Source organism: Hyaena hyaena, unplaced genomic scaffold, assembly GCF_003009895.1.
Source record: "Hyaena hyaena isolate Hyena2069 unplaced genomic scaffold, ASM300989v1 scaffold_870, whole genome shotgun sequence".
NCBI classification, from domain to species: domain Eukaryota; kingdom Metazoa; phylum Chordata; class Mammalia; order Carnivora; family Hyaenidae; genus Hyaena; species Hyaena hyaena.
In genome coordinates, this window is record NW_024081505.1 from 581883 (window position 1) to 588460 (window position 6578).

A 6578-nucleotide genomic window follows, 5' to 3' on the forward strand; every position below is an offset into this window, starting at 1 on the left:
CTTAGGTCATGATTCCACGGTTCGTGGGTTCGAGCCCCGTGTCAGGCTCTGTGCTGACTGCCAGCTCAGAGCCTGGAGCCTGTTTCAGAGTCTGTGACTCCCTCTCTCTCTGACCCTCCCCTACTCATGCTGTCTCTCTCCTAGAAATAAAAAACATTAAAAAAAATTTTTTTAAATAACAAAGCAAGGACATAGGGAAGAGAAAATATGTCAACATTTAATCTGGCAAAAATCAAGAGATTTGGAAAGATGGCTGTTCAATAATATGGAAACAAAATACAAGAGTTTTGTGTGTGCGGGGGGGTGGGAGTGGGGAAGGAAATAGCAAGAGTAGAAGTTTGTGATTTCACTGACAAGTGGATTGCCTGGGAGAGCAGAAAAACCAAAACACATACATAGTAAAGATTCATGTGATAAATAACCAGAGGCATCTGATGTGTATGTAGTGTCCTGGGCCTATGGTCAGACCTATGCCTGAACCACCTAGGTCTCCTTACAACTGCATGACCTTGGAAAGGTCACTTACTCTCTCATCATGTTCTATAAATTCCAAATAAAACTGGGTTATTGTGAGGATCCAGAAAGAATGGATGCAAAAGAGATTATTAAAATTTTAAAGGAGACTGTGAGAAAGAAAAGATAGGAGAAAATAAAAATTGATTTTGTTCATAAGATACAATGCTCAGGTGTTTGTTGGAGAGAATTTTCTTGGTGTCAGGAAAAAACTCTGTATGCCAAAAACATTTCAAGAAAGTTCTCCAAGTGCTTACCATATATTAGGTATTATACTTAATGATTCTAGTATAAGACATTCCCTTGGAATTTTCTGTTTGTCATGGAAATACCATGTATATAAAGAATGTGTGAAGTTCTATATTTTATATAAAATATTTTTAACATTATATATATAAATATTGTGTGTGTGTGTGTGTATACATATATAGTGTATGGTGTAAAAACAGGTAACTGTAAACCATTTGGATTAGAGATTGGGAAGTTACATATATCAGTAAGCTACTGTTGAAATAATGTTGCATAACAAACCATTCCCAAAAGTCAGTGGCTTACAACAATTAGCATATTATTTCCTCACTCATATGTCTGCAATTGGCAGGGCCAGTGCTGGGCTCAGCTGAGATTAGTTGGGTTTAGCTTCAGAGGCTGTGGATTTTATTCAGGTCTTTCCTATGTGTCTTCTCATTTAGGAAACAGAAGCTAGCTCGGGGCATAGTCTCATGGCTGATGGCAGAAACTCAAGAGGGGTGGGTGGATGCTTGTCGTGCCATGTAAGACCTTATGTTGGAATTGACATACTGTCACTTCAGCTGATAATCCATTGGTCAAAACAATTCATATGGCCAAGTGCAATATGAATAAGGAGGGCGTTATTATACTCTGCTCACAACAGGAGACCCTGTAAGTTTACATGGCAAAGGATGTGGAAATATTGTCTTAGTGTAGGAGAATGAAGACTTGGGAGAAATAATTTCAACTTGTCATATGTCCACAAAAAGATATGTTTGCAGTATTATTCACAATAGTCAAAACCTGGAAACAACCACGGGTCTGTCAACCAGAGAATGGGTAAACAAAATGTGGAATATCCATAGCATGGGATCCCATTCAGATAGAACGAGGAAGAGACTTCTACATTCTCCAATATGGGTGAAACTCAAAAACATGCTAAATGAAAGAAGCCAGACACAAAAGGTCACATATCCAGAAAACAAAATCTGTAGAGCTAGAAAATAGATTAATGGTATAGGGTTTGGAAATAGGAAGGGATAGTAAATAGGCATGAAGGATCTTTTATTGAGGTGATGGAAATGTTCTAAAATTGTAGTAATGGTGGCTGAGGTCTGTAAATTTGTTAAAACTTACTGGATTGCACACTTAAAATGAGGAAATGTTATAGTATGTAAATTGTACTTTCCTAAAAGTATAAAGAAAGAAAATGGATTAATTCTTGGGTATCAGAAAAAAAAAGTCTGTTATTCTATCTCAAGGGTTTTTTTCTGAGATCAAGAGAGATGATGTTGATAAAGTGGCTGACCTAGGGATTGGCATGTAATGGGTACACAATAAATAGGGACATTACTGTTATTTTTTCAGGTAGATGGACCAGCCACGTGTAAAGACTTAGGGGTGAGAGGAAACAAGGTGTGTTCTGGAATGCAGTGATTTGGAGTAGCTACGAGGTAGATCATGTGTGAGAGTGACTCTGCCCCAGGTGTCTGATCTGGGAGGTGATGGAGCCTTTAATGGGGACTTGGCTCAGTCTGATTACAAAGTAAATGTTTGCCTCCTGGAGCATGTGTCATATGAAGCACAGTCAGGGGAGGGCCCTAGATTTTAAACTTTAATTATTGATCACTTAGGGCTAACAAAAGAAGCCTATTTGTGGGTGTTTGAATTTGCTTACAAACAACAAGGAAACACTGTTTAACTCAGTAGGGAAATTTCAATGTCCTCATGATGTATCAGAGAGAGGGAGTTGGAAGGATGAGCACAGACTAGACACCCGGTGTTGCCTGTCTACAAATATGAATGTGGACTTGCTTGAATGTGGCCAAAGATAGTCTAAGCTACCATGATTCTGCAGCTATGACTGCTATGGGCTAGGGACTGAGGACAGAGGGAATACTGCTTGTTGCCAAGTGCCTCCCCCAGGGAAAAGCAAAGGCTAGTATATGCAGGATACAGACATGGAATCTAGAAGTGGCTTAGGATGTCACCTGGGTTCAAAGTACAGCCAAGAAATGATGTGTAGTGTGGAAGTAGGGGTCTGAGCCTTCTGCCAGAAAAGGACATAATGGAGGGAGGATAGGCTGCCTCTGCATGGTCCCTTTGGAGGTAAAAAGATAGATTAGATAGATAAGTATGTATTGATGCAAAAAGACACCCTTAGAATACAGTAGAGTGGAAAAAAGCAAGGTACAGAATCATATGTATGTTATCTCATTTATGGACTAAATATACATATCCATATACCTATATCTATATATATAGACTGCCTTCCGATATGTGTTTATTATTTCTTCCTTTATTGTGAGTTCAACAACAAGAATGCATACTCCAAGAGAGCCAGGACTGTGTTTTCTCCTTCAAACGTTGCTTGGTACATGGTGGGCACTTAAGATTTGCTGACTGAACTAATAATTCCAAGAAAAACATATGACAAAAACATGTTCTCTGGGAAGTTAAACACATCATGCACATACACCAATGTCTGTATATGTGTTTGGGAAGACATTTGGCATCATCTTGTAAAGATTACTGGGAAAAAAATGCCAGAAGTCTCTGTCATCATTGAGAACTCAGAGATTAAAAAGAATGAGGGCAGCAGAGGCAATAGAGGAATCATGAGTTGGAGACAGTGGGACAGGGGAATTGCATTTGGGAGGAATCAGAAAAAAGAAAACTTTCCCTGTACATTAAACATATGAGGAAACGAAAAAGAAGAATGAAATGAGGGGAAAAAATTAAGTCAGAGTATACGAGAAAATATGACTTTGTAATACAAGTTCTGTGATCTTTCTCTGTCCACTCCTGCCTCTAGTCCCTGGCAATACTGTTTTCTTTCCAAGGGCACACTTCATCCAGCCAAAATCTGCTCTTGATTCTGCTCTCAGCTTAGATGTTTCTTCCAGAAAACTTCTACGAATTCTGCTTCCTTCTGCTGACTTCAACATGACTTGCTGCTCTGTTTGCTTATAGCATCTCCCACTTCTCTAGTATTGCTCCTGTCACTGGGGATCATAACTGCCAGGAATACTGGTCTTTCTTGTCCACTATTCTGTGAGCTTCTTAAAAGCAGGAACAGGTCATTAATCTTGGTTTTCCAGGACCTTCACAGGTGGCTCATGGCAGTACTTGTAAATATTGGTCAATAAGTGAATGAATGAACGGTATGAATTTGTGACTTCGTTTTTAAAACTCTAGTACTTTATTATTCTTCATGAACTCTTTAGAGCATCTGGAATTGATTTGCACCAAGTTATGTTATATTAGTTTTATATTCCAAAATGGTTTTTGTTTAGATTAATTAAATAGTTAATTATTTATAATTTTCAGTACCACTTAAAAATTTTTTTAATTCCAGTACAGTTAACAGTGTCATATTAGTTTCAGATGTATAGTATAGTGATTCAGCAATTCCATACATCACCTGGTGCTCATCACAAGGGCACTTCTTGATCCCCATCACACATTACACCCATCCACCCACCCACCCTTCTCCTATGGTAACTATCAGTTTGTTCTTTATAGTTAAGACTCTGATGAAGAAGGGCGTTATATGATAATTAAGGGATCTATCCATCAAGAAGAGCTAACAATTATAAATATTTATGTCCCCAACATGAAGCAAACATGAAACTGGCAAAATATAAGGACAAAGAGAGGATTCTGAAAGCAGCTAGGGATAAAAGGGCCCTAACATACAAAGGGAAGCCTATCATAGTGGTGACAGACCTACCTACTGAAACTTGGAAGGTCAGAAAGGAATGGCAGGAGATCTTCAATGTGATGAACAGAAAAAATATGCAGCCAAGAATCCTCTATCCAGCAAGCCTTTCATTCAGAATAGCAGCAGAGATAAAAGTCTTCCCAAATAAAAATTGAAAGAATTTGTCACCATAAAACCAGCCCTACAAGAAATCCCGAGGGGACTCTATGAGGGAAATGTTGCAAGGAACACAAGGTATCAGAGACATCACCACAAGCATGAATCCTACAGAGAACACAATAACTCTAAACCCATATTTTTCAATAATAAACCTGAATGTAAATGGACTAAATGCTCCAATCAAAAGACATAGGGTAGTAGAATGGATAAAAAAACAAAATCCATCTATTTGCTGTCTACAAGAAACTATTTTAGACTTGAGGACACCTTCAGATTGAAAGTAAGGGGATGGAGAAATATCCATCATGCTACTGGAAGTCAAAAGAAAGCTGGAGTAGCTATACTTAAATCAGACAACTGGACTTTAAAGTAAAGAAGGTAACAAGGGATGAAGAAGGGCATTATATAATCATTAAAGGGTCCATCCATCAGGAAGAGCTAACAATTATAAATGTCTATACACCAAATACAGGAGCACTCAAATACAAAAAACAATCACAAACAGAAACAGTCTCCTGGATAAGAATGTGTTAATAGCAGGAGACTTTAATACTCCACTTACAGCAATGGATAATCAACTAGAGAGAAAATCACTAAAGAAACAATGGCCTTGAATGATACATTGGACCAGATGGATTTAACAGATATATTTAAAACTCTACATCCTGAGGCCATGGAATTACTTTCTTCTCAAGTGTGCATGGCACAATTCCCCAAGACAGATCACATACTAGGACATAAAGCAGCCCCCAATAAAATAAAAGAATTGAGATCCTACCATGCACACTTTCAGATCACAATGCTGTGAAACTTGAAACCAACCACAGGAAGAAGTCTGGAAAACCTCCAAAAATATGGAGGTTAAAGAACACCCTACTAAAGAACGAAAGGGCCAATAAGGCAATTAGAGAAGAAATTAAAAAATATATGGAAACAAATGAAAATTAAAATACAATAATTCAAACTATATGGGGTGGCAAAAGCAATCCTAAGGGAAAGTACATTGCACTCCAGACCTATTTCAAGAAATTGGAAAAAGTGCAAGTGCAAAATCTAACAGCTCACCTATAGGAACTAGAAGGAGAGCAACAAGAGCACCTCAAACCCAGTAGAAGAGAAATAATAAAAATCAAGGCAGAAGCAAACAATATAGAAACCAAAAAAACAGTTGAACACATCAATGAGACCAAGAGTTGGTTTTTGAAAAAATAAACAAAATTGACAAACCTCTAGCCAGGCTTCTTGAAAAGAGAGAGCACTCAAATAGACAAAATCATGAATGAAAATGGACTTATTACAACCAATCCCTCAGAAATACAAGCAATTATCAGGGAATATTATGAAAAATTAGATGCCAACAAATTGGACAACTTAGAAGAAATGGAGAAATTCCTAAACACACACTCACTGCCAAATTCACATGGGAAGAGATAGACAGTCTGAACAGACCCATAAATAGTGAAGAAATTGAATCAGTTATCAAAATTCTCCAACAAATAGGAGCCCTGGGCCAGATGGCTTCCCTGGGGAATTCTACCAGACATTTAAATCAGAGTTAATACCCATTCTTCTCAAGCTATTCCGAAAAATAGAAATTGAAGGAAAACTTCCAGACTCATTTTATGAAGCCAACATCACTTTGATTCCCAAGCCAGAGAGAGACCCAGCAAAAAAAGGGAACTACAGGCCAATCTTTGATGAATACGGATGCAAAAATCCTCAACAAGATACTTGGAAATCGAATCCAACAGCACATAAAAAGAATTATCCACAAAGATCAAGTGGAATTCATTCCTGGGTTCCAGGGCTGGTTCAATATTTTCAAATCAATCAATGTGATACATCACATCAACAAAAGAAAAGATAAAAACCATATGATCCTGTCGATAGATGCAGAAAAAGCATTTGACAAAATACAACATCCTTCTTAATAAAGACCCTCGAGAAAGTC